The 19,133-nt window shown below is 40.6% G+C and overlaps 2 long non-coding RNA genes across 2 annotated transcripts; one reads left to right on the top strand and one right to left on the bottom strand.

Moving 5' to 3' along the window:
- Positions 1-997: 997 nt before the first annotated feature.
- LOC124292764 lies at positions 998-2,427 on the bottom strand. Its single transcript, XR_006902671.1, has 2 exons — positions 1,453-2,427; positions 998-1,344 (listed from the first exon to the last, which is right to left on the bottom strand). It is a non-coding gene; the product is annotated as an uncharacterized LOC124292764 (long non-coding RNA).
- Positions 2,428-8,868: 6,441 nt separating this feature from the next.
- Positions 8,869-10,628, top strand: LOC124292749. Its single transcript, XR_006902656.1, has 3 exons — positions 8,869-8,921; positions 9,162-9,282; positions 10,420-10,628. It is a non-coding gene; the product is annotated as an uncharacterized LOC124292749 (long non-coding RNA).
- Positions 10,629-19,133: the final 8,505 nt, after the last annotated feature.

Below are 19,133 nucleotides of genomic sequence, written 5' to 3'. Positions count from 1 at the left end.
TCGTGAGATGTTTTGCAATTAATTTTTGCGCGCCATGCGTTTAATAAACTACGTATTCGTTTACAGACTTTTGGTTCTTATTTTATTTCATGTATGTACGTATATCTTCTGTCCGTTGGGTTTCGCAGATCTGAAGTAGAAGTGGCGCAATTTCCTGGGGCCACCTCGAACTTCTATATCCATCTATGCGTATATGTAACAGTAATATCCGCGATCTTGTATACACACATATACATTTATGTACACACAGTTTGTCGGAGAGTAACGATTGTCAGAACACGAGAGAAGGAGACATTTTTTTCTTTTTCTTCATTTTTTGCTAACGATCACCTTAGTTTGGGACTTGGGTGGAAATCATCCTTATAACTTTTCTGCGTAAGAACATGATAACAAGATTTTTTACACGTAGTTACTTTTATTATAGCTGTCACGTTGCTAATTACAATGGATCAATAGCCGTCTTGCATGATGCTAACTTCTGCGATGTATAATATTGTTGTGCTTCTAACGATCATAATAACGTAACGGCAAGTTGGAAAGCTATCTTTCTTGATTCTGCTCTTTTTTTCGGTTGTTTGTACTTTTACACATCTTATTCAGTTTTCACTCAGTCCAATATATGGAGTAAATTGCTAACGATTGAATGATTTAATGCGCATGCGCTGAAAATTCGAGAACAAGTGCAGTGTTTTTATCAGGGTGACCAATATTCATAAATTCAGATAACATTTTACCGCGATGTATGTAACCTCAAAAATTATCAAAAATGTCGGTCATCTGCGACCACCTTTGCAACCATTCAGACGTTAGCAATTCACTCTATGCATTACTTTTAGGCTTTAAGAGCACCCAAAATTTAAACCGTGCAGGCAATGGTACAACTCGTTTCAGATCGAAAGCTATAATAGCTCCCGAATAGATAATAATGCTAAATTCCCTCAGGAAAAAAGTTGAGGATACGAAATCACATCTAAGTTGAGGTTTTTTTCCGTGAGAGAGCTAATCAAAATATTCAAAACCCAAAACCTGCTCGTCAACTTTCGCACTTTCTGTATTTTGTAACGTAAACGTATACATAACATAATTTTATTTAAAAACCCTAATCACGTCTGGCGCCGGTATATTGGAACCTAAATTTTATTTTCTCATCTTGTTTTTCATTTTTTCAGAAAAATGCAGGTGACGGTCCGCTATATGAGAAACTCGCCCGCTGCAACGGTAGGTGTAATATGGTTCGTCACGTAGTTCTGAAATTGGAACTTGAAGAAATATGCACCACGAAGACGGAGGACTAATTTTTTACTCTCCTCTCAAATCGCTGCTATTTCCGTTCAGCCTGCAAAACTTAAAGTACAGTAAGTAAGCAGCATTGATTTTTTTTTTTTTAATGAAAAATTCAATTTCCATCATGAAGCCTTGTACTATGATACTGAGACTGTAAAATTAAATTACTTTTGAAAATAAATATGAAGTTCGTTGAATAACACCGATGTATGTACATTTGTTAATCCGTCCAGGTATCGACCATTGTAAAATTTCTGAACTCGATCGTAACACGCTTCGATGTAAAAAAAGGGCATTTCTTGGCCTGCAGGGGTCAGAAATTTCGCCAACTATCACATTACACATATTCATCAGGTATTGGGATATTTTTAAATGCGTTATTGCCTATGGTTATTACTCGACTCTCTCATCCCGTAGTCAGGTATCTAAGGTACACGAATTCATCTTTCCGAAATACACAGCTCAAAGAAGAGACTTGTATTAGACGAGACATCACGGAATGTGCATAGGAGTCTTTGGCTGAATGGGAACAAGTGGGGAGATTGAAAACCGAATGAAAGCAGTGAAAGGGGGGGAGGGGAGAAAAATGTAAGAAAAACTCGGAGAATCGACTATGTCGTCGCATTGTCCTGCTTAATGGAAAGGAAAGGTGAGGTGGCGCTCGACTCGGTCCCCTTCGGAGCAGCGCAATCGTTACGGTGGCTCGGCAGCTCGAGGTCGTACATCCAAGTCCCAGTGTGCACGCTTCCTTAAGGGTTTCGATCGAGTGAGTTTTCCCAGTGCAGCGCGGCCTGCGAGTCAGTCGTGATCGTATGCAAGGCGAGGCAAGGCAAGGCAGAGCCCGAGAGGAGCATAGAAACACGAGCTAGGTGGCACGGCAGCGTGGTATAGTACTAGCACAGGCCACCCGTAGCATAGGCGAGGGGAGAGGTCGTTGACCCGCACACGTGGAGCGGCGCAAAGTAGGCCACGCCGTGACATCACACAAAACCAAGATGGCCGACCAGTTCGTTCCCACAATGCCGCGCGCGCAACGCTAGCGCCGAGTCGGCCCGATACGCACCGCGACGCGTTTTGAACGTACGTTACACGACGCGTGATGAGTTACCACGCCACTGCGAAGTGCCGAGAGACGAGAGCAGAGTAGGTGGACGAGCTGGGCTAGGCTAGACTTCTTCGCTCTCACCTACTCGAATCTGCTTATAACCTGTTGATGATTATGATGAATTCCCCGATCCCGGCGATAGCTCGTAACAAAGGGGGTGTCCGTAATTGGAATCGGTGAAATACGTTTACGTTCACATAAACATGTTGCGCAACCGTGTGCGCCGGTCATTGGTTGCGAGGAAGACGGACGAAGGAATTATTGTTCAAGCTCGCTTTTATCGTACCGGTGAAACGGAGATAACGGCCGAACAATTGTCATATAGTTTATGCTTACTTGTACTTAAAATAATGCCTGCACTAATTGACATCCACTTATCTCTTCGAGTCCGTGGCTTACAGCTACGTGACCTTTTGCATTGCTTCCAAGGAATCAAGATAGGTGTGAAGATAACACCATCAGCTTGATATCATCGATCAAGTAACGATGCTTAATTGAAAGATATTTTAAAGCGGTAATTAATTTTCTGCAGAGATAACAACCTGAATAAAGGAGAGTAAAGAGAAAATAGAGAAAAGTATTGTTTCCCTTCCTGCGTGAAACGAGACTACCTGTCGACTCCGTGTGCATACTGCATTACCGTTTTGTTTTTCATGCCCGGAAACGGAAGAGAGCACCGATCCGCAGCTGCTTAGTTTTGTGATGTTTAAATGCCTCTGGTCCATTTGGGGTCTGTCTGCAGCGCTCTACGTAGGATCTCGAACTGCATTCGTAAACAGGGAAGGTCGTTTTATTATACGGACCTCGATCGGGAGCCGTCCTTTGTCATTGCTTGCATACACCTCTAGATAAAATTATTGCCATTCAAGTAAGAAATGTGTGGAAGGAAATCTAGTTCCCTCACTTCTTCGGATACAAACTGCATTCTTCTCCGCATAGATATATTATATATATATATATATATATATATATATATATATACGTATTCTTCATTCAGCGTTTAGAAGCTCATTTGGGCCTCTGCGCTGATTGTTTATTCAATAGATTGATTAATGCAAAAGGAATCGTAAGTACTGCAGATATGCACTCCAATTTTTAATTCTACTAACAAACTACCAATGGCGTAGACGCTGACTATACAGTGAATGTGTCATCGTTCAAAATAATACGAGATGTATTTATTGCTCGTCGTGTAATTATTTTTAATAGCGATTTAGCCGTTCCGCCATAATTCAGACTAATGGCTAAAATTACTTTTTTCAAACTTGGCACGATAGATACGAACGGCTAATTCTTATAGAAGATTGAGAACGTGGTGATGTATTATATGTACATACATACATTCGAGGAGTGCTGCATATGTCCGAGGAGCCCCCGTTCGCGTACGTTTCATGAGAATAAATACGTACGAGCATGCGTGGCAAGGAAAATTTCCGAGGCATATACATATACGTAGTTTGTATAACCGGCGAGGAGGGACACGTGACGCGAAACTAAAACGAAAATTCGATTTCGTGCTCCGTTGGCCTGCGATCAAAACTCTTGGCTGTATAGGTTTATCTATGATACTCGAAATTATCGGCGCACAGTTTTAGGCCTCGCCACGTGTCACCGAAGGCCAACGTAGTTTATGCCTATGTATATACGATCTGCTTCTCGGTATAGGATATAAGAATCGATCGTCGTCGTATCTTTCCAACGCGATTCTACATGTGTGACACTCAAAACGCGATCAGTTATTATTAGCAATGTAGCGATTAATTCTATATCGAGAATAATCATCGACGTTCCGTAATAACCGAGCATTCTATTACTTGAATTTATACGACGCAGATGCAGCGACATGCGCGTGTGCGATGTGCAATGATCGTGTCGTGCAACGCCTCTCTTTTCTAAGTCCTATCATTAATCCAGTAATGTAAAAAACGCACGCGCTGTGAACAATTGAGTAACAACATCGAGGTCACCGCGTGGAATGCTGGGTATAAGGTGTAATCTCACGCCGCGTGATCGCTGATGACTGCGATTACAAATATCGTAAAAATCGACGGATGCTTCATCGCGCCTAGGCACGCTACGTCAAGCCCCATGCTTCTTCACTTTACATGTGTACAATGTATGTACATACATGCAGCTCTCGGGTTGAAAGCCTACGGGATGCAGGGGACGACGAGAGTGCAGTGCTCGCTCGCCTGGTGCACTTTCAGTTTTCAAGGTCAACGCGTTCAATTACTCTTACTCTCGACAATAGGAACAGGAACTGAAACTGGAACTGGAACGCTTCAGCGTGTGGTTCGAAAGGCGATCTTTCACGTTTAAAATAAAACTCCCGGGTAATTTGTGACGCAACCTGCCACCGCGCTTTCGGACGTGCGTTATCGATTCTATGGCGTTACGACGCATCCGAAGGTTTCAATTTATTATACATTCGTCGATTAACGACTATCCAGATGCATAACGCGTTCTTCAACGTACTATGTGATAAATTCTACAACAATGCCACGGCTACCGATACGAAGACTTATAAGCCGTGTCCTTATGTGTACCGTCAACTAATTATAGTAATTATTGTTATTGGTATCACAAGAATCTGGATTTGCGCTCCCACTACTGATTACACGAAATACTATGGCAATGAGCCGCGCAAATACCGGTCATGGATTGATCATCGAATCGGTATATCGTTGAGAAATATTACTTCTCATTCTTAAGTTTCGTTAAAGCAACAATAAGACTTAAAAAATCGAGTAGTCACCGGTCATATACACAGAGATTTCTGCATTGCGACTATGATCCATCATATTTTCAAGTGATTTTCAAAGCCCGTTTTATACACAAAAAGTGCTTTCTACGAGCTAAACACTTTATGCCTACCTGTTTAATCATGCGTAACGTCCGTTACGTTCATTGCCACCAGCTTCGACAGAACGGCGTGTTACTGTCATTATTATCATTACATTTTAACCGCGTTCAATTTTTTGAGCGGCATCATTTACGGCTACATAACAAGTTTACAGGGGCTACATAACACGCGTTGAAATGGTGAAAATAATCTTTAATAATAATAACCGCATAGATCTATCACAGCCTGGTGATAGGTGGTTATTTTCATAGCAAGGCGATTTAAGATAGTTCGGTTCATTTACGGATCGTATAACTTGATGGCGTGAAAAATATATGTCGGTGGGGATGTTTTGTAGCCTCTTTCATCTATGGAGTTTTTGAATTTTTAATTCTTTCGTAAATTGCAGGTTTACTATATACCATATAAGTGAGTGCCTCGGCTTTCACGGAGTCAACTTATGCTGCGCAGAATTCTTCAACGGGAGAGCTGTGCTCGCTACTCGAATTTAAGAAACCTTGTTGTCGCATAGCCCTATGCTGCCATCTAAGAGACGCTTAGACAATATTCGAGCTGCAATGGCGCAGCCGATTAGACTACAACAGTGTGTTACCTGTTCACACAATGCGGGAGATAGTGGTCGGTAACTGTTTGGTGGGTAACAAGATTACAATGCTCTACTTCAGGCTGGATTTTCACGGGCGTCAAATTGACGCGACGGCAACTTGACGTGACAGCGCCACGCCGTCGGCGGGAAAAGTCGCTCATGAATACGGGTACTGCTGCTGACACAACGGTAAAATGCCGTGCGTCGGAAAACACGTTCTTAGGTCAATGGATCTGAATTACATTTTTATTCGAGGAAATTAAAAATTTAGAATTGTTAATGGAAAACGTGAAAAATTGTGGAAATGAAAAAGCGAAGTCAAGTATTCGAATTTGGCGCAATCGACTCATCTCGTAAAATTACGTCTACATCGTGTATCAAAGAATTCATTCGACAGTTTTTGAAAATCGACCAAATTTCGACTTTAAAAATCCGAAGTGGTTAGCTATGCTTTTTTAAGACGTTCAGGGCTCGGAAACATTTTGTTTCAGAATTGATTTGCAGGACTTTTTTCCACACGTTGAACCCTCAGAAATGCGTAAGAGACATCAGTTTAGTTGCACTTTGACCTCGTGGATACCTTCTACAGGGCGTCCACTAAAATTAAGGTTAAGCGTCGACTTTGAAGACATATTAAGATTTCTTGTCCCGTAGATATTAGCGTACTGATAAGGGGGGATGGAGAGCGGGGAAGAAAATTAAAGTATTCTGCCGTGCTGACTCAATCTTACATTAGGATCCAATAAAACGAATTCGTAAGTGCAGGGTAGCAAAATTACCCCCATACCTGTCCGAACTCGGCAAACCATCACGAAAAATACCCCAGAGCTAACATTCTTTACATCTATATCTATAGTGATTGACAGCTAGTCCGGCGATAACTAAAGTTTGTTGGTAGCCGGTCAGTAGCCAACTTAACTGGGCATTTTGAAGCGCGGTATATATAACCGTTGACTGAGGAATGTAAAGACAGTTGCACTAATGGCTATGGTATGACAACCGAAAATCATCGTGCGCTTGCGCCCCCTGAGATGTTACAAAGATAGTGTTGAGAACTTATTGCAGAACATCAGAGAGTTACCGATGTCGACATGGTGTTGGCTGCATTCATCTTCCGAGTAATACAGTCGTCGCAATGGTAAGCCCAAGCCAGTACTTAGCCTGTGTGTACTTATCAACTTGTCGGCGATACAAGAAATTAATAATGAGAATAAATTTCTCCCAAAATTCGTAGCAAAACAGTGATTTAATTATAATTATAATTATAGGTACCCAAGAGAAGAATGTATACATAGATCATAAATAATAATAGATCAGATGTAATAACGATGCTGAGACCAAAAGTATGTATGTATATGCGGTCCATGTACGATATTATTATAATGATCCGTTTATGATTAATGAGTGATGCGTGCCGTAAATTTTATAATTTTCCTGGAGACAAACTAGATTATCGACAATAGTACGGCTATAATATGAAATTAGAAGAATTATTCATTTCGAAATGGGATTCTATTTGACACGCGCTCGATGAATTCCGTAACATTAATATTCATAATTATTACAACAACTTTTCATTTCTTCTCTCGATTTTGAATTTTCGTAGGCATAGAATCGAAACGCTGTTTTAGCTAGTCGCAAGTGAAGTATCTACGTTGGGTAGAGAAGCAGAATTGTTTTTCGAAAAGTGTTCGTATGGAAAAACATTCAGAGTAACTGTAATACATCACGGATGCACAAATTTTGATCGAGATGAAATGGATGCTCCGGATATGAGACGGTATTTAACGCAGTGTCCCCATTTGAAGACTTAAAAAGGTGATGGTCGGCGACTTTTTTTTCTTTTGATAGAGAGATAAAAGAACGAACCTTCTTAGAACTTCCAGTGTATTTTAACACACATTTGAAATGTACGCGCAAACATTTTTATCATCCAACTGTCGCAGAACGGCAGCGTTACTAGCTGACCCGTTAACTGAAGAATGAATCCTTAGCCCACGGCTGACCATCGAATGGCCAAGCCGCTTGAGTCTGCAATCGGGAGAAAAGATGGCAGTGCGTATTTCTTGTCTGAAGTGTAAAAACTGAAATCATTATACATCGTATCATATTGTATCATCATATCATACGTATCATACATATCATGTATAATACATCATACGTAGTATTGAAGTTGAAAACCAAAGTTTGGATGTTCGGATAATCAGAAAGTGACGTCACCCAAAATTTTTTTCCTCTCAACGTCGTCGATTTAAAATCAGCTAGCCGAATTACTCAGTCTGGAAATAACCGCGCAGTAGAGCGGACGGATGAGAATCGCGCTCCGCAGATTTCGAGTATCGGGTTCTGTACCTCCTAGATCCTGCGCTCCGGGTCCGCTTCCTCGTGCAACTCGACTTCTAGGATAAGCGCTCCGTAGTTTCTGCGCTCCAGATCCGCTACCTGGTGAAACTCGATTTCCGGGACAAGCGCTCCGTAGTTTTTGCGTTCCAGGTCCGCAACCTGGTGAAACTCGACTTCAGGGACAAGTGCTCCGTAGTTTCTGCGCTCCAGGTCCGGTACCTGGTGAAATTCGATTTCCGGGACATGCGCTCCGTAGTTCTGGCCGTCCAGGTTCTTGGCCTGGTGACTTTTGACCAAGCGCAGCGTAGTTTCTGCGCTCCAGGTCAACTTCCCGGTGAAACTCGACTTCAGGGACAAGCGCTCCGTAGTTTCTACGCTCCAGGTACGCTATCTTGTGAAACTAGACTTGCAAGACAAACGCTCCGTGGTTCCAGTTTCATGTTTACAATAAATTATTTCAATTCATTTTTCGCGCAAGCACAAATTCAGTATCTGTAAATGCGCTAACAAAATTTATTATATTATTGATTAAGTAATTAATTATATTAATCCTTACATAATATTTTTGATGTGTTTTCATACTGAAAATACTTATTACTATTCGAGGTATAACCCCAGGTGGTTATCGCTGGTTGTTGGAGGTGGTCGGCGGTGGTTGGAGGTGGTCGGAGGTGGACGAAGAGGAGGACGAGGAAGACGGAGAGAACAAGGTGGACGAGGAGGACGAGGATTTGTGCTCGGTGAGTTTAATATTTTTATAATATTTAATGGCAATTGTAATTATATTGTATCTAAGATTTTTGAAACCTGTCATGTTTACAATAAATTATTTCAACTGAATTTTCGCGCAAGCACAAATTCAGTAGCTATAAATGCGCTGATAAAATTTATTATATTATGAAATGATTACTTAATTAGATTAATCCTTACATAATATTTTTGATGTGTTCTTATACTGAGGATATTTATTACTATTCCAGCAATATCCAGGTAACCCGAGGTGCTTATCGGTGATTGTTGGAGGTGGTTGGCGGTGGTTTGAGGTTGTCGGAGGTGGACGAGGAGAACAAGGTGGACGAGGAAGTCGAGGATTTGTACACTGTGTGTATAAAATTTTTATGATATTTAATGGAGTAGGAGTAGGATCAGGAGTAGGATCAGGAGTAGGAGTAGAAGAAAAAGTAGGATCAGGAGTAGGAGTAGGAGTAGGAGTAGGAGTAGGAGTAGGATCAGGAGTAGGAGTAGGAGTAAGATCAGGAGTAGGATCTAAAGTGAAAGAAAGAGTGGAAGAAGTTTTTTCAGGTTCGGGGAGGTTCAATCTTCAATTAAAAAAAAAAAAAAAATCGTATGTTCGATGAGGGAAGTTATGGACCAAAAAAGCCTACACTTAGGGGTGGCTGCCCCCCCCCCCCCCCGGACTGGGTGGGGGGTTGCTCCCGGTTTTTTCTTGAAGTACTCGACCTCCCCTATCGACTGGTACTAGTTTCAATCGTATGTTCGATGACGGAAGATAACCTCGAAAAAACTGACCGAAAGTAACATTTTTTTTGACACTCCGGACAGGATCCATTGTCTATAAAGTCTGTCACCATATTGACCATTATATTCCCCATCGATTCATATGCATTTTGGTCGTATGTTCGATGAGGGAAGATATGGTGCGGTCGGCTCCCGGACTAGTAAGACCGTGGTCAAAACTATGTGGTTGAGTCAGTGGTACTGTTGCGTTTTTATCCTAAGAATCGAAAAATCTAGGATTGTTAATTTGAAATTTGAACAAACGGAGATAATGAAGAAGCAAAAAGGAAATCAATTTAAACGTTAGCAGTTTTTTGAGGTGAGAAAATGATCCAATTTATTCTCATTACATATTCCAGAATCGTGCACTCGTGCATAATTATCATGCCTTTTCATACGTTTATTACCGCATGGTCTACACTGAAAACATTGCGGTGTGTCCAGGGCCTTTCTTTTGAACAATAAACAAAAATGAAAAAGATATTAACACTTTATTCATTTCACGGCATTACATGTATGACGATTCTAGAATAATGAGAATGAATTAGATTTTTTTTCTCATATCTCTAACAGCTACTCATAGAGCTTATAAAAAAGTTTTGTGGAATACACTGCGAGCGAAGTATCAAAAGTACAGCCGAAGACGTAAGATTTTGTTCGTAATTCCTCTGCTGTTGGTCCTATACACGCTTTATTAAATGTCTTTTCGGCATTTTTCAGGGTTAGAATTATCTGATTTAAAAAGAGTCCTGCAAAACGATTTTACGACGAAAAGTTTCCAAACTCCGAGAGTCGCAAATTTTTGGCTGATTTTGGGATATGCTGATATCGATTTATTCACACCCAGTATCAACATAATTTTGCAACGAATCAAAACTTACGGCTGAAAAACATCAAATTTGCACTGGATTTTTAACGAGGTGGGAAAGGAAAATCACAAACTCGTAGGGACAAAGTTCCAGTTCCAGTTCCAGTTTATTCAATGTAGTACAAGTGTTCAGGTGTCAGTGTATACTACTTTACCAAGTTACCAAATACTATGAATCTATTATGTTATACTAGTACATTATACTAATGATTTTATACCGATAATTACTATAATAATATTCTCATTAATATAATTAGCATGTTATTTCTATATAGAATAAATACTGCGATATATATTGCATTGAGCAGAACATAAACAATGTTGTATAAAATAGTTATTAATGTTGTTTGTAAACGCAGCTTGGGTTCCAGTCTGAGTACCTACAATGCTAAAAGCTAGAATGCACCTCTGCAGGATTCAAGATGTGTAATGTTGTATTACTATTATATGTAATATTGAATAAATTGAATAACACCTACTGTAATTTCTCCGTAATTTTTTCGTATCTTCTCCGGTATTGGTCCCACGAGGCTCCAAATACCTTTTGGTAATACTAGAGTTCCAATGAGTCTGGAAAAGGGTCGTTCGGATTAATTCTATGACGAAAAATTATCCGCTGGAAAAAAAAGGAGGTAGACCTCGTCAGTTTTTTTCTATCCGCTGTTTATGAATTTTGGACAATGCTGAAATCAATCTCTTCATACGGTACATCGACGTCGTTTACTGAGAGAAGTCGATTCGAAGCGGTTCCAATACGCTGCGAGGAACACACCAAGAGCAGCGGACAAAAAATAGAAGATTCCGTTAGTAGTTCCCCTGCTGCTGATCCTACGCTCTTTTTTATGATATTTTTGCGTTCCTGTGGGTCCAATTGGTGTAACGGGCATACTAATCGAATATGAGACTAAAATTTTCACGATTTTGAAAAGTGCCGGAATCATTTCTTTCATTCACTATTCCGACGTAATTTTGCGAGAGAAATCGATTGGGCACAGTCCCGATACGCTGCGATCAACGCATCAAAAGTTACAGCCAAAAAACGAGACCTGCGTTTTCGACATATTTCAGCAGGTGCTTTTTCTTTCGTAATTTCTCTCCTGTAGATCCCACGCTCTTTTCGCTGAGATTTCTGAGTTCCTGAGGGTCCAATTAGTCAGGAAAGGGTCATTTAAATCGAATCTGAGACCAAAAGTTTTTTGCCCAAAAAAAAAGGAAGGCTAACCCCTTTGCATTTTTGGCGAAAATTTTCGCGATTTTGGAAAGTGCTGGAATGAATTCTTTCATGCACTATTCCGACGTAATTTTGCGAGAGAAATCGATTGGGCACAGTCCCGATACGCTGCGATCAACGCATCAAAAGTTACAGCCAAAAAACGAGACCTGCATTTTCGACATATTTCAGCAGGTGCTTTTTCGCTCGCCGTTTTTCTCCTGTTGGTCCTACGCTCTTTTCGCTGCGTTTTCTGAGTTTCTGAGGGTCCAATTAGTCAGGAAAGGGTCATTTAAATCGAATCTGAGACCGAAAGTTTTTTGCTCAAAAAAAAAGTAAGGCTAACCCCTTTGCATTTTTGGCGAAAATTTTCGCGATTTTGAAAAGTGCTGGAATAAATTCTTTCATGCACTATTCCGACGTAATTTTGCGAGAGAAATCGATTGGGCACAGTCCCGATACGCTGCGATCAACGCATCAAAAGTTACAGCCAAAAAACGAGACCTGCGTTTTCGACATATTTCAGCAGGTGCTTTTTCTTTCGTAATTTCTCTCCTGTAGATCCCACGCTCTTTTCGCTGCGATTTCTGAGTTCCTGAGGGTCCAATTAGTCAGGAAAGGGTCATTTAAATCGAATCTGAGACCAAAAGTTTTTTGCCCAAAAAAAAAGGAAGGCTAACCCCTTTGCATTTTTGGCGAAAATTTTCGCGATTTTGAAAAGTGCCGGAATAAATTCTTTCATGCACTATTCCGACGTAATTTTGCGAAAGAAATCGATTGGGCGCAGTCCCGATACGCTGCGATCAACGCATCAAAAGTTACAGCCAAAAAACGAGACCTGCGTTTTCGACATATTTCAGCAGGTGCTTTTTCGCTCGCCGTTTTTCTCCTGTTAGTCCTACGCTCTTTTCGCTGCGATTTCTGAGTTCCTGAGGGTCCAATTAGTCAGGAAAGGGTCATTTAAATCGAATCTGAGACCAAAAGTTTTTTGCCCAAAAAAAAAGGAAGGCTAACCCCTTTGCATTTTTGGCGAAAATTTTCGCGATTTTGAAAAGTGCCGGAATAAATTCTTTCATGCACTATTCCGACGTAATTTTGCGAAAGAAATCGATTGGGCGCAGTCCCGATACGCTGCGATCAACGCATCAAAAGTTACAGCCAAAAAACGAGACCTGCGTTTTCGACATATTTCAGCAGGTGCTTTTTCGCTCGCCGTTTTTCTCCTGTTGGTCCTACGCTCTTTTCGCTGCGTTTTCTGAGTTCCTGAGGGTCCAATTAGTCAGGTAAAGGTCATTCAAATCGAATCTGAGACCGAAAGTTTTTTGCCCAAAAAAAAAAGTAAGGCTAACCCCTTTGCATTTTTGGCGAAAATTTTCACGATTTTGAGAAGTGCCGGAATCATTTCTTTCATTCACTATTCCGACGTAATTTTGCGAGAGAAATTGATTCAGCGCAGTCCCGATACGCTGCGATCAACGCATCAAAAGTTACAGCCAAAAAACGAGACCTGCGTTTTCGACATATTTCAGCAGGTGCTTTTTCTTTCGTAATTTCTCTCCTGTAGATCCCACGCTCTTTTCACTGCGATTTCTGAGTTCCTGAGGGTCCAATTAGTCAGGAAAGGGTCATTTAAATCGAATCTGAGACCAAAAGTTTTTTGCCCAAAAAAAAAGGAAGGCTAACCCCTTTGCATTTTTGGCGAAAATTTTCGCGATTTTGGAAAGTGCTGGAATGAATTCTTTCATGCACTATTCGGACGTAATTTTGCGAGAGAAATCGATTGGGCACAGTCCCGATACGCTGCGATCAACGCATCAAAAGTTACAGCCAAAAAACGAGACCTGCGTTTTCGACATATTTCAGCAGGTGCTTTTTCGCTCGCCGTTTTTCTCCTGTTGGTTCTACGCTCTTTTCGCTGCGTTTTCTGAGTTTCTGAGGGTCCAATTAGTCAGGTAAGGGTCATTCAAATCGAATCTGAGACCGAAAGTTTTTTGCCCAAAAAAAAAAGTAAGGCTAACCCCTTTGCATTTTTGGCGAAAATTTTCGCAATTTTGAAAAGTGCTGGAATAAATTCTTTCATGCACTATTCCGACGTAATTTTGCGAGAGAAATCGATTGGGCGCAGTCCCGATACGCTGCGATCAACGCATCAAAAGTTACAGCCAAAAAACGAGACCTGCGTTTTCGACATATTTCAGCAGGTGCTTTTTCGCTCGCCGTTTTTCTCCTGTTGGTCCTACGCTCTTTTCGCTGCGTTTTCTGAGTTTCTGAGGGTCCAATTAGTCAGGTAAAGGTCATTCAAATCGAATCTGAGACCGAAAGTTTTTTGCCCAAAAAAAAAAGTAAGGCTAACCCCTTTGCATTTTTGGCGAAAATTTTCACGATTTTGAGAAGTGCCGGAATCATTTCTTTCATTCACTATTCCGACGTAATTTTGCGAGAGAAATTGATTCGGCGCAGTCCCGATACGCTGCGATCAACGCATCAAAAGTTACAGCCAAAAAACGAGACCTGCATTTTCGACATATTTCAGCAGGTGCTTTTTCGCTCGCCGTTTTTCTCCTGTTGGTCCTACGCTCTTTTCGCTGCGTTTTCTGAGTTTCTGAGGGTCCAATTAGTCAGGAAAGGGTCATTTAAATCGAATCTGAGACCGAAAGTTTTTTGCTCAAAAAAAAAGTAAGGCTAACCCCTTTGCATTTTTGGCGAAAATTTTCGCGATTTTGAAAAGTGCTGGAATAAATTCTTTCATGCACTATTCCGACGTAATTTTGCGAGAGAAATCGATTGGGCACAGTCCCGATACGCTGCGATCAACGCATCAAAAGTTACAGCCAAAAAACGAGACCTGCGTTTTCGACATATTTCAGCAGGTGCTTTTTCTTTCGTAATTTCTCTCCTGTAGATCCCACGCTCTTTTCGCTGCGATTTCTGAGTTCCTGAGGGTCCAATTAGTCAGGAAAGGGTCATTTAAATCGAATCTGAGACCAAAAGTTTTTTGCCCAAAAAAAAAGGAAGGCTAACCCCTTTGCATTTTTGGCGAAAATTTTCGCGATTTTGAAAAGTGCCGGAATAAATTCTTTCATGCACTATTCCGACGTAATTTTGCGAAAGAAATCGATTGGGCGCAGTCCCGATACGCTGCGATCAACGCATCAAAAGTTACAGCCAAAAAACGAGACCTGCGTTTTCGACATATTTCAGCAGGTGCTTTTTCGCTCGCCGTTTTTCTCCTGTTGGTCCTACGCTCTTTTCGCTGCGTTTTCTGAGTTCCTGAGGGTCCAATTAGTCAGGTAAAGGTCATTCAAATCGAATCTGAGACCGAAAGTTTTTTGCCCAAAAAAAAAAGTAAGGCTAACCCCTTTGCATTTTTGGCGAAAATTTTCACGATTTTGAGAAGTGCCGGAATCATTTCTTTCATTCACTATTCCGACGTAATTTTGCGAGAGAAATTGATTCAGCGCAGTCCCGATACGCTGCGATCAACGCATCAAAAGTTACAGCCAAAAAACGAGACCTGCGTTTTCGACATATTTCAGCAGGTGCTTTTTCGCTCGCCGTTTTTCTCCTGTTGGTCCTACGCTCTTTTCGCTGCGTTTTCTGAGTTTCTGAGGGTCCAATTAGTCAGGTAAGGGTCATTCAAATCCAATCTGAGACCGAAAGTTTTTTGCCCAAAAAAAAAAGTAAGGCTAACCCCTTTGCATTTTTGGCGAAAATTTTCACGATTTTGAGAAGTGCCGGAATCATTTTTTTCATGCACTATTCCGACGTAATTTTGCGAGAGAAATCGATTGGGCGCAGTCCCGATACGCTGCGATCAACGCATCAAAAGTTACAGCCAAAAAACGAGACCTGCGTTTTCGACATATTTCAGCAGGTGCTTTTTCGCTCGCCGTTTTTCTCCTGTTGGTCCTACGCTCTTTTCGCTGCGTTTTCTGAGTTTCTGAGGGTCCAATTAGTCAGGAAAGGGTCATTTAAATCGAATCTGAGACCGAAAGTTTTTTGCTCAAAAAAAAAGTAAGGCTAACCCCTTTGCATTTTTGGCGAAAATTTTCGCGATTTTGAAAAGTGCTGGAATAAATTCTTTCATGCACTATTCCGACGTAATTTTGCGAGAGAAATCGATTGGGCACAGTCCCGATACGCTGCGATCAACGCATCAAAAGTTACAGCCAAAAAACGAGACCTGCGTTTTCGACATATTTCAGCAGGTGCTTTTTCGCTCGCCGTTTTTCTCCTGTTGGTCCTACGCTCTTTTCGCTGCGTTTTCTGAGTTTCTGAGGGTCCAATTAGTCAGGTAAGGGTCATTCAAATCCAATCTGAGACCGAAAGTTTTTTGCCCAAAAAAAAAGTAAGGCTAACCCCTTTGCATTTTTGGCGAAAATTTTCACGATTTTGAAAAGTGCCGGAATCATTTTTTTCATGCACTATTCCGATGTAATTTTGCGAGAGAAATCGATTGGGCGCAGTCCCGATACGCTGCGATCAACGCATCAAAAGTTACAGCCAAAAAACGAGACCTGCGTTTTCGACATATTTCAGCAGGTGCTTTTTCTTTCGTAATTTCTCTCCTGTAGATCCCACGCTCTTTTCGCTGCGATTTCTGAGTTCCTGGGGGTCCAATTAGTCAGGAAAGGGTCATTCAAATCGAATCTGGGACTACAAATTCTCGGCTCCAAAAACGAAGAAAAAGTAAGGCTCAGAGAAAAAAAATTTTGGATGACGTCACTTTCTGATTATCCGAACATCCAAACTTTGGTTTTCAACTTCAATACTACGTATGATGTATTATACATGATATGTATGATACGTATGATATGATGATACAATATGATACGATGTATAATGATTTCAGTTTTTACACTTCAGACAAGAAATACGCACTGCCATCTTTTCTCCCGATTGCAGACTCAAGCGGCTTGGCCATTCGATGGTCAGCCGTGGGCTAAGGATTCATTCTTCAGTTAACGGGTCAGCTAGTAACGCTGCCGTTCTGCGACAGTTGGATGATAAAAATGTTTGCGCGTACATTTCAAATGTGTGTTAAAATACACTGGAAGTTCTAAGAAGGTTCGTTCTTTTATCTCTCTATCAAAAGAAAAAAAAGTCGCCGACCATCACCTTTTTAAGTCTTCAAATGGGGACACTGCGTTAAATACCGTCTCATATCCGGAGCATCCATTTCATCTCGATCAAAATTTGTGCATCCGTGATGTATTATAGTTACTCTGAATTTTTTTCCATACGAACACTTTTCGAAAAACACTTCTGCTTCTCTACCCAACGTAGATACTTCACTTGCGACTAGCTAAAACAGCGTTTCGATTCTATGCCTACGAAAATTCAAGATCGAGAGAAGAAATGAAAAGTTGTTGTAATAATTATGAATATTAATGTTACGGAATTCATTGAGCGCGTGTCAAATAGAATCCCATGTCGAAATGAATAATTCTTCTAATTTCATATTATAGCCGTACTATCGTCGATAATCTAGTTTGTCTCCAGGAAAATTATAAAATTTACGGCATGCATCACTCATTAATCATAAACGGATCATTATAATAATATCGTACATGGACCGCATATACATACATACTTTTGGTCTCAGCATCATTATTACATCTGATCTATTATTATTTATGATATATGTATACATTCTTCTCTTGGGTACCTATACTTTAATTAAATCACTGTTTTCAGGGTTCGTACGCTTTTTGGAACCCAAAATTCCTCGACTTTTCGAGGTGTTCCAGCCTGAAAATAGGATTTTTTTCAGTAACCTTCCAAGAAATATGCTGCTGGTTAATGACAATTTTTCTGCTTAATAATACTAATACCTTCAATATTACCTAGTAATCAATTTAGTGTCCGACTACTAATTTACAAATAACAGCCAGCGATTTTCAGTAAGAAAAAAACGAAAGGAGGTTTGATATCAAGTAATGTACGTATAAGAACGAGTTAATTTCTCCAAGAAACTTAAAATTCCAGTCTCATTTTCGAAATTCCCTGACTTCTACCTGCTGTAAGAAACTCCCTGAGTTTTCCCGGTTCTTCAGGGTTTCCCTGTGGGTACGAATCCTGTGTTATGCTACGAATTTTGGAAGAAATTTATTCTCATTATTAATTTCTTGTATCGCCGACAAGTTGATAAGTACACACAGGCTAAGTACCGGCTTGGGCTTACCATTGCGAAGACTGTGTTACTTGGAAGATGAATGCAGCCGGCTTCATGTCGAAATTGGTAAGTCTCTGATGTTCTGCAATATTCGTCAGTCAACGATCGAGCAGATCGACATTTCTAATTCGCACTTGATGAGTAGTCTCACGCGTTCATTTTGTACCTACTCAACTTCAGGCATCCATACCGATACTACTTTGGCTGCTACGAATGTCGTTGCGAGCCTGTTAGGTAGAGTCGATAGAGCAGAACCCTCCTACGTTCCCAGGCCCTCCTGGGCCCACTCTCCCGACGAAAAGTGGACACAAAAATTTACCCAGGGGTATCCCTCTTTATATTCTTAATAACTAAGAGAGAGACGGTGAGGGAGCTTTGCTACAGAAATATCCTACCGTTACCTACTCAGTTAACATTGTAAGCCTTACAACCGAGTCGGTAAGAGTAAGGTACTGCCATTACCCCTACACCCGTCACGCCCTTTTGCTCGCGTTAAAAGAATATCCATGTATGGCTGTCTTCAGCGATCTTCAGTCAACTCTGTAGAAAAGAATTTCAGTCTGAAGTACATTGAATTGCCCGTGATCAGGGGCTTAACGGATTAGCGTTTTAGTACCTTTAGAATCGATCGACTGGAGAAATTTACACACAACTACACCTTACGTACTATATTATAGTATTCTTCGTTATCAAACGAAAATCATTAATCTTGTTTAATCGCAAGCAAGGGTTTTACCATATTTTCATTGGTTATTTGAGAACCAACCACTAGCATCGATTTCTCAACTAAGCATATACATTTCTATGTTCCGCTAGAGTACGATGCTATGCATTCTTATGATTCAAATAGAACTAAATCATCTCTCACTTTTGAAGTTTAAAATCGAAAACGGCCTCATTTATGAAACGAATCGTATGATATGTATTGCAATAATTCTCCAATTTTTGTTCAAATTAGTAGATACCAATCATGAATTTCGCAATATTTCAAAAAAAACAACTATCAACAGATACTCGTTTGTTAACTGAATATATCAAAACCAAATAACTGTATTCTTATTAGCAGATTATTCAAATTAAGTATTAGACAAGATCTATATATATATATTTAGCAAATCGATCTAGAATTGATCAACAGTCTAGATCAAACCGAATATTGATAATACTGACATTGTCAGAAG

This window comes from Neodiprion lecontei, chromosome 2 (assembly GCF_021901455.1).
Source record: "Neodiprion lecontei isolate iyNeoLeco1 chromosome 2, iyNeoLeco1.1, whole genome shotgun sequence".
Taxonomy (NCBI): domain Eukaryota; kingdom Metazoa; phylum Arthropoda; class Insecta; order Hymenoptera; family Diprionidae; genus Neodiprion; species Neodiprion lecontei.
Note: the sequence above shows the minus strand (reverse complement) of the source record. Positions and strands in the feature narration are given on the sequence as shown.